Below are 10,340 nucleotides of genomic sequence, written 5' to 3' on the forward strand. Positions count from 1 at the left end.
GGTACATTTATAGAATCATTGACCACTAGTATGGTATATTTTCCTCGGCACGCTGAATTTGAATAATACTATTTTAGAACGGGAGCTGAGACCACCTTCTTTAAGTCCGCATTTTACTCCTGCAGACCCTGAATTCTTCTTCTCAGTCTCCTCCACCACCAGGGAATCATTTTTATGGTTCAACCGTACATGATTTAGCATATCCGAAGAATTTCGACGAAACACCATGACGATTAACACTCCTATACTCGCGCATAGGTCTGAGAGACCAAGAAATCAATAATTCGTTCATTTTTCAGAAAACATCAACACTACGACATTGCGATTCTCTCTAGCTTCGTCATTCGTTGTTCATCATCGTTTAGCGTATCGTATAAGTTGGTACGAAGGGGACGTATATCACTTTTTCACCACCTTCGGTCTGAGACACCGACGCGCGTACAGGAGTAACTTTTTTGGACAAGTGACTTTTTTTCCTATTTTAGAATATTGTTCAATGAAATGTATAAATTAATGTGAGTGGCGTGGAATATTTATTAAATATAATGCATTATATCATTTTCGGACTATTCTTATTTGATTTAGTCCTTTTGTCACCGGATTGAATGGATTCATATATTATTCGTCGATATACTCGTCGTTAGATTCATACGTGCAAAAGTAAAGTACAAATGTTTGACATTCGTATAGTTGTTCACTAAATATAATGGTCACGCATATACACACTTGTGCAATAAATGCACTTGCGGAAGAATTGTAAACTGTAAATTATAAATTAATCGGTGGCTTATGGTTATTTTTACAGTTACAGCTTCGGGTTTTTTCTATAATATATGAGCTGAACAACATCGACGATAAAACAAGTCGCAGGGAGTTCCTAGATATCCTTTTATATCATCTTTTTATGCCCCATCAAAAACAGGCATTAAGTTTTTGTTAACCAAGAACACAGAAACAAAGAATATTAGATATAGGAAAACTTGAAATTCCAGAAACCTTACAATCGAATAATTAACCGACGTCTCTAACTGCAAAACGCGGGAAAAATTCCTCCATCACCGACCGACACCGAAAGTCTATTTATTCTCTTGAGCTGAAACATATAAGATAGAGTATATTACAAGCCTAACTTTAACCGTAAAAGACTTACCTTTTAATTTTTCAATGCTTACCTTTTAATGGACTGATCCACGATAGATACAATACGGTAGCGCAACTTATGAAAAAGGCCTTTCAGCCATCTTGGAATTTGTATGTAAACAATCTGCAATATTTTGCAATATCTTTTTTTTGCTCTTTGTGTGTGGAATTGTATTGGTGGGAATAAGAGCATTGAAAAGTTGAAAGGTAAGTCTTTTACGGTTAAAGTTAGGTTTGTAATATACTCTATCGCATTATATGTTTCAGCTCAAGAGAATAAATCGACTCTCAGTGTCGGTTGATGATGGAGATATTTTTCCGCGTTAGTTTTAGCTAGAGACGTCGGTTAATCGTTCGATTAATTCAAATAATCGAATATCTGTAACAGTAATTTTATACCAAATAATGAATAATCAAGGTATGAATACATCGAATAATTATCAAAGTAATCGCGATTAATGAAAAAGGGAACCATTTTTTTCAGAAAATACAGTGCAAAATTTGTTTAACCATCATGGTGTTTCGTCAAAATTCATAGAATATGCTAAATCATTTACGGTAGAAGCTTGATTCCTAGGTGGTGGAGGAGACTGGGAAGAAGAATTCAGGGTCTGCAGGAGTAAAATGCGGACTTGAAGAAGGTGGTCTCAGCTCCCGTTCTAAAATAGTAGTATTCAAATTCAGAGCGCCGAGGAAAAAATACCATACTAGTGATCAATGATTCTATGACCAAGCAGAGATATTCAAACAAATCAGCTATTTCAACAAACAACATTCGAAGAACAGATAATTTTGAACAGCCAAAATTTTGGTTGGTGCAAAAAAATGCATGTCGGACTCGACTAATATCGACAGACTCGATAATATGTGATTCGATTATATACAATTTTGAACTCGATTATATACAGTTTGGAAAAAAATATTTTTTTTTTGTATTTTAAGTATGACTTATTTCAAGAAGGAAGGTAACCTTTTAACGATAAGGTGAAATTTAAATGGCTATTACATGTACAGTGGGGTGAAAATCGTAATTTTTGAAGATTTTGCTTGAGTTTTCACCAGTTATATCGTTTAGTTATGTATATAGTTATTGCAGCCAAATTAAAAAAGCAGAAGTTGGGTGTCAAAAAACAAATTTTAGAGCTGTTAGAGAGCTTTAATTTAATTGATAGAAATGATCTAGTTCAATATAAATTTTCAGGATAAAATTAATAATAACACATTAAATATTATTAACTTTCAAGTTTTCCACTTCCAAAATGTTAAAATCCACTAATTTAGATGTTCCACTACTATATCCTGTACAAAATTTCTCATATTTCAAATGAAAGCAATAGTAGTTTTTAAAGTAGAGCCAGTTTGAGGCAACAAGTCCGAAACAAAAAAAAATAGTTCTATAACTATTTCATTGTTGAAATTCGAACATATGCGTAGAAGGATTTTTATTCATCAAATATGCTCGTCTATTACCTCCTGAAAGAATCTGGATAAATTTATTTTTTTTCATGCGAGAAAGGTATTTTCTGACTTTGAGGGGGTGAATCAAAAATCAACTTCCTCTTTTATATTCAAGAAATGAAAAAAAAACATACAAAAAACGATTAAAAACTTTTTTCTGACTCGATTATATACAGTGAAAAGGAATCAGAAACTATATATAATAGAGTCCGCCCTGTATTGTGCATCATTTTCATGGTGTGCTCTTTTTTCAATCATCCTCAAAAAATCATGAACTTCAAAATTATGACATATTTTTTTTATCATAAATGTCTGTTTGTTTTGATTACAAGAAATAAATATTCGCTCGATTAATCGAATACTGAAAGACAATTATTCGAATCAATCGAATATATAAAAATCACCCCACGATTAGTCGACAATCGAATAAACGAAAAATTTAGACATCTCTATTTGCAGTCAAATCCCTTCCCACAATCCTCTGTATACTTATACCGTTTCCCCTCGCGCACTTAATGACCACACGGTCACACCTTTATTCTACACATCTTGGACTGATCCACGATAGATACAATACGGTAGCGCAACTTATGAAAAAAGCCTTTCAGCCATCTTGGATTTTGTATGTAAACAATCTGCAATATTTTGCAATATCTTTTTTTTGCTCTTTGTGTGTGGTATTGTTTTGGTGGGAATAAGAGCATTGGAAAGTTGAAAGGTAAGTTTTTTACGGTTAAAGTTAGGTTTGTAATATACTCTATCTTATATGTTTCAGCTCAAGAGAATAAATCGACTTTCTGTGTCGGTCGGTGATGGAGGAATTTTTCCCGCGTTTTGCAGTTAGAGACGTCGGTTAATTATTCGATTGTAAGGTTTCTGGAATTTCAAGTTTTCCTATATCTAATATTCTTTGTTTCTGTGTTCTTGGTTAACAAAAACTTAATGCCTGTTTTTGATGGGGCATAAAAAGATGATATAAAAGGATATCTAGGAACTCCCTGCGAATTGTTTTATCGTCGATATTGTTCAGCTCATATATTATAGAAAAAACACGAAGCTGTAACTGTAAAAATAACCATAAGCCACCGATTAATTTATAATTTACAGTTCACAATTCTTCCGCAAGTGCATTTATTGCACAAGTGTGTATATGCGTGACCATTATATTTAGTGAACAACTATACGAATGTCAAACATTTGTACTTTACTTTTGCACGTATGAATCTAACGACGAGTATATCGACGAATAATATATGAATCCATTCAATCCGGTGACAATAGGACTAAAATCAAATAAGAATAGTCCGAAAATGATATAATGCATTATATTTAATAAATATTCCACGCCACTCACATTAATTTATACATTTAATTGAACAATATTCTAAAATAGGAAAAAAAGTCACTTGTCCAAAAAAGTTACTCCTGTACGCGCGTCGGTGTCTCAGACCGAAGGTGGTGAAAAAGTGATATACGTTCCCTTCGTACCAACTTATACGATACGCTAAACGATGATGAACAACGAATGACGAAGCTAGAGAGAATCCCAATGTCGTAGTGTTGATGTTTTCTGAGAAATGAACGAATTATTGATTTCTTGGTCTCTCAGATCGATGCGCGAGTATAGGAGTGTTAATCGTCATGGTGTTTCGTCGAAATTCTTCGGATATGCTAAATCATGTACGGTTGAACCATAAAAATGATTCCCTGGTGGTGGAGGAGACTGGGAAGAAGAATTCAGGGTCTGCAGGAGTAAAATGCGGACTTAAAGAAGGTGGTCTCAGCTCACGTTCTAAAATAGTAGTATTCAAATTCAGCGTGCCGAGGAAAATATACCATACTAGTGGTCAATGATTCTATAAATGTACCTCTTTTGAACTAGTAGCTATAAGAACCAAGCAGAAATATTCAAACAAATCAGCTATTTCATTCAACATTCAAAGAACAGGTAATTTGGAACAGAAAAAATTTTATGTTTGTACAATAATAATATTGTGCATCATTCTCATTGTGTACTTTTTTTTTCAATCGTCCTCAAAAAATCATGAAATGGTAAATTTATCAATATACTATAGTACCATTTCATTCAAAAACAATTATTCTGCACCATGTTTATTTCAAAATTATATTTAATGTAACTTTTAAAATTATGACATAATTTTTATTACAAATATGTCTGTTCTTTTTGATTACAAGAAATAAATATTTGCTCGATTAATCGAATACTGAAAGACAATTATTCGAATGAATCGAATATTTAAAAATGACCCCACGATTAATCGACAATTGAATAAACGAAAAATTTAGACTCTCTATTTGCAGTCAAATCCCTTTCCACAGTCCTCTGTATATTTATACCGTTTCCCCTCGCGCACTTATTGACGACACGGTCACACCTTTATTCCACACATCTTGGTCTGTATTTGTGAAGCGAGTATTATGATGTGTTTTTGAGAAGGAAAAACGAGTTTTAAAGTGTAAATTATGAATGAAAATTAACTTTTCCAAATCAAATTAGTATTCTATGTGAATGCAAATCACTTTTTTCTGCAAGTGGTGAGAAAATCCCATACAAAAATTGTATCTGAAACTGACGTTATATAATAATAATAAATTTTAGTAGGAATATCTGAAAATTCATAGAAAATAGGTTATGTTAGAGTTAGGACTACGCGCTTCAACTAATCAAATAATACCAAGTAGATATTTTCATTCAAATTTTACCAATTGAAAATTGCCTTCTAGCCTTCTAATCTAATGGAGAATAGTTTGAATCTCAAACTGATAATATCACCACTAGCCATCGCGGATATTTTCGTTGTCTCGGGTTGAGGGCGATATTGACCGTGTAAGGTGGCAAAATATTGATTGAGGTTAGATCGGATGTGGGCACCTTATGGGCACCTTAAGCGGCCCATACATCTACAATATTATTGCACAACATAGGTGGTTGTGAAATAATATTGAGGGTGTGTTTCAGATATTGAAATGTTGTACAATATATTGTATGATATCAAAAAATTTAGATATTTATTGTGCAACGCTTACAATATTGCATGATCTATGTGTGACGTTGTGCAATACGATGTCAGTTAATGTCAAATCTCATGTTTACATTTACATCGTCTCGGGTGTGAAATGAGTGTTATCCTAAAAAAATTCACAGACTGTTTTGAGGAAGCGTGTGTCGCGATGGCCATCAGAAACGCCGACGGGAATTTTATTCTCGAGTTTATTGAGACTAAAGCCGGGTTCAGACGGTGCGAGTAAGCATACGAGTCGGTCTAGTCAGTTACTGCAGTGCAGCTACTCACACCGTGTGAACACATCATGCCAGTTATTGTCATGTGTGATCCGGCGTGCGAGCTACTTCAAAGTTTTTTGAATTTACTCGCACTTGCATGCTTCACAACGTCAAAAACAGAATTTAGCGTTCGAATCAGTGATGCCAAATGTAATGAAATGTCTCTATTTTTAAGATATTTGAAAATATGTGAAGATATTTATAGACTTGAAAATTATTGGAAAAACAAATAAAACCCTCATAGTTTCTAAACGAAATAATTGTTATTTCGTTTTGCACGCTGGCGGGGCACGCTTTCTTTTTGAGATAGTTTTCTTGAGAATCTCTAATATAGAATCATTATCAGATCACAACTTACAAAAAAAAGTATTGTTCTAAGAAACAGAATACATATTCGATTTAAAAAAGTACATTTTCATTCATTATTAAAATTTTTGAAGCGTATCTATTGCACCTGCAAATCGACTATCATTTTCATTTCACAAAATAAATAAAATTAAAAAAAAAATCTTTTAGACTACCATTTATAACATCACATCCTTTCGGAATTATCTGAGCTATGGATGTTTTCGAGATTCTAAAAAATATCGACAACAATCCCAACGATATTCCAAAACAAAGGCACATCAATGTCATTTCTAATTTAACTCTTGCAGGTACAGCATCCCTCATGACTGTATCTTGGCGTTGTATTCGTGGAGCAATTAAATCCAACAGTTTTTTCACTTGTTCAGGTGTTATTACCAACACTGCTCTGTAATCTCGGGGATCCTCATCGTAGAGTTCCTTCAATATTGTATTTGTTGCTCCTTTTCTTTGCATCTAATTCCTGGCCCGAATCCTTTTCTCTTTCTGCTTTTTCGGATAGTACCTTCAGTTCAAAGAAATTCAGCACAAAGTATGTATTTTTAAACACGATCAGCGTTTGTTTCGCTATAAAATTGTGTGATGATACATTCAACTGAAAACCTAAGATGAAAACTGCCAATAAAGAAGTCGATTTTGGACCAATCATTTGACAAATTCGGACCTGATTGCTGTTTCTGACTATTTGATGGACATTTGAAAAGTCGCCTGGCATCCCTGGTAAACCCGTGCCGTAGTATCTAGTTTCTCGCCAGCAGCTCACACTGTGTGAACGGACAAGGCGAGTCAACCAATTGTCAAGCGAGTCCACCGGGTCAGTAGCTGCTCATTGTCAAGTCAGCTACTAGCAACGTATAAATGGGCCTTAAAGCCGGGTTCAGACGGTGCGAGCAAGCATACGAGTCGGTCTAGTCAGTTACTGCAGTGCAGCTACTCACACCGTGTGAACACATCATGCCAGTTATTGTCATGTGTGATCCGGCGTGCGAGCTACTTCAAAGTTTTTTGAATTTACTCGCACTCGCATGCTTCAAAACGTCAAAAACAGAATTTAGCGTTCGAATCAGGGATGCCAAATGTAAAGAAATGTCTCTATTTTTAAGATATTTGAAAATATGCGAAGATATTTATAGACTTGAAAATTATTGGAAAAACAAATAAAACCCTCATAGTTTCTTAACGAAATCATTGTTATTCTGTTTTGCACGCTGGCGGGGCACGCTTTCTTTTTGAGATAGTTTTCTGGAGAATGTCTAATATAGAATCATTATCAGGCACAATTTTCATTCAAAATTCACTCACAACTTGCGAAAAAAAGTAAGGTTCTAAGAAACAGAATACATATTCGATTTAAAAAAGTACATTTTCATTCATTATTTTAATTTTTGACGCGTGTGAATAAAATTTTAAAAAGTCTTCTAGACTATCATTTAAAGCATCACATACTTCCGGAATTATCTTAGCTATGGATGCTTTCGAGATTCTAAAAAATATCGACAACAATCTGAACAATATTCCAGAAGAAAGGCATATCAATGTCATTTATATTATCACTCTTGCAGGTACAGCATCCTTCATGAGTGTATCTTGGCGTTGTATTTGTGGAGCAATTAAATTCAACAGTTTTTCCACTTGTTCAGGTGTTATTCTCAACACTGCTCTGTAATCTCTATAAAATTGTGTAATGATACATTCAACTGAAAACCTAAGATGAAAACTACCAATAAAGAAGTCGATTTCGGACCAATCATTTGACAAATTCGGACCTGATTGCTGTTTCTGACTATTTGATGGACATTTGAAAAATCGCCTGGCATCCCAGGTAAACCCGTGCCGTAGTATCTAGTTTCTCGCCAGCAGCTCACACTATGTGAACGGACAAGGCGAGTCAACCAATTGTCAAGCGAGTCCACCGGGTCAGTAGCTGCTCATTGTCAAGTCAGCTACTAGCAACGTATAAATGGGCCTTAATCGTTCACTCCCGGCATTGTGTGATATCAAGTGTCAGGTTCCAACAAGTACTTGCGATGAAATATTGAACGTCAATAGCCAGCCTTGCACAATATTCAGGACCGACTTCCATATCATCCCCAAATGATTCAATTTCATTGCACAAATATGACTGTGTAGCCATAATATTTTACGTCTGTGGACAACCTTCAATAGTAATGTCAATAAATTCGTACAATAGGTTTGTGCGTGTATGGGGCGCTTTACACGATCAAACTGATTGACAATAAGTGTCTTCTATATCGTGACAGCTAGGCTTTCGACATCCGATCTAACCTCAATCAATATTTTGCCACCTTACACGGTCAATATCGCCCTCAACCCGAGACAACGAAAATATCCGCGATGGCTAGTGGTGACATTCGAGTTTGGGATCCAAACTATTCTCCATCACATTAGAAGGCTAAAAGGCAATTTTCAATTGGTAAAATTTGAATGAAAATATCTACTTGGTATTATTTAATTAGTTGAAGCGCGTAGTCCTAACTCCAACTTAACCTATTTTCTATGAATTTTCAGATATTCCTACTAAAATTTATTATTATTATATAACGTCAGTTTCAGATACAATTTTTGTATGGGATTTTCTCACCACTTGCAGAAAAAAAGTGATTTGCATTCACATAGAATACTAATTTGATTTGGAAAAGTTAATTTTCATTCATAATTTACACTTTAAAACTCGTTTTTCCTTCTCAAAAATACATCATAATACTTGCTTCACAAATACAGACTAATCCTTTCAGTTTCAGGGATGCCAAATTATTTTAGATTGTGAAAATATATGCAAATTATATTATCTGCAAGCAAATGTTTTTATTCGATAAATAAGACTATGACAGTAGAATCCCGATTATCTGTATCTGTATCTGTACCCCGATTATCTGTATCTGTATCTATTTCTGTATTGATAAAACATAGTTTCTATGTTTAAAAATCATCCCGACTATTCACGGATAATCGGGATTCTACTGTAACTTGAATTAACACGTGATGTTTTTTCACCTGTGATTTTCCTTCTCATTCTCCAAATTTTATAGCGGAGTGTGAAGAAACACACAACTTAAGCCGGGTTCAGACGGTGCGAGTAAGCATACGAGTCGGTCTAGTCAGTTACTGCAGTGCAGCTACTCACACCGTGTGAACACATCATGCCAGTTATTGTCATGTGTGATCCGGCGTGCGAGCTACTTCAAAGTTTTTTGAATTTACTCGCACTTGCATGCTTCACAACGTCAAAAACAGAATTTAGCGTTCGAATCAGTGATGCCAAATGTAATGAAATGTCTCTATTTTTAAGATATTTGAAAATATGTGAAGATATTTATAGACTTGAAAATTATTGGAAAAACAAATAAAACCCTCATAGTTTCTAAACGAAATAATTGTTATTTCGTTTTGCACGCTGGCGGGGCACGCTTTCTTTTTGAGATAGTTTTCTTGAGAATCTCTAATATAGAATCATTATCAGATCACAACTTACAAAAAAAAGTATTGTTCTAAGAAACAGAATACATATTCGATTTAAAAAAGTACATTTTCATTCATTATTAAAATTTTTGAAGCGTATTTATTGCACCTGCAAATCGACTATCATTTTCATTTCACAAAATAAATAAAATTAAAAAAAAAATCTTTTAGACTACCATTTATAACATCACATCCTTTCGGAATTATCTGAGCTATGGATGTTTTCGAGATTCTAAAAAATATCGACAACAATCCCAACGATATTCCAAAACAAAGGCACATCAATGTCATTTCTAATTTAACTCTTGCAGGTACAGCATCCCTCATGACTGTATCTTGGCGTTGTATTCGTGGAGCAATTAAATCCAACAGTTTTTTCACTTGTTCAGGTGTTATTATCAACACTGCTCTGTAATCTCGGGGATCCTCATCGTAGAGTTCCTTCAATATTGTATTTGTTGCTCCTTTTCTTTGCATCTAATTCCTGGCCCGAATCCTTTTCTCTTTCTGCTTTTTCGGATAGTACCTTCAGTTCAAAGAAATTCAGCACAAAGTATGTATTTTTAAACACGATCAGCGTTTGTTTTGCTAT

The 10,340-nt window shown here is 34.4% G+C and overlaps 2 long non-coding RNA genes across 2 annotated transcripts; both read left to right on the forward strand.

Moving 5' to 3' along the window:
* Positions 1 to 1,206: 1,206 nt before the first annotated feature.
* On the forward strand, positions 1,207 to 2,193 carry LOC129770829 (uncharacterized). Its single transcript, XR_008742213.1, has 3 exons — positions 1,207 to 1,347; positions 1,408 to 1,558; positions 1,625 to 2,193. It is a non-coding gene; the product is annotated as an uncharacterized LOC129770829 (long non-coding RNA).
* A 1,012-nt stretch (positions 2,194 to 3,205) lies between these two features.
* Positions 3,206 to 4,697, forward strand: LOC129771122 (uncharacterized). Its single transcript, XR_008742291.1, has 3 exons — positions 3,206 to 3,316; positions 3,374 to 3,465; positions 3,569 to 4,697. It is a non-coding gene; the product is annotated as an uncharacterized LOC129771122 (long non-coding RNA).
* Positions 4,698 to 10,340: the final 5,643 nt, after the last annotated feature.

This window comes from Toxorhynchites rutilus, chromosome 2, assembly GCF_029784135.1.
Source record: "Toxorhynchites rutilus septentrionalis strain SRP chromosome 2, ASM2978413v1, whole genome shotgun sequence".
In the NCBI taxonomy this organism is placed as follows: domain Eukaryota; kingdom Metazoa; phylum Arthropoda; class Insecta; order Diptera; family Culicidae; genus Toxorhynchites; species Toxorhynchites rutilus.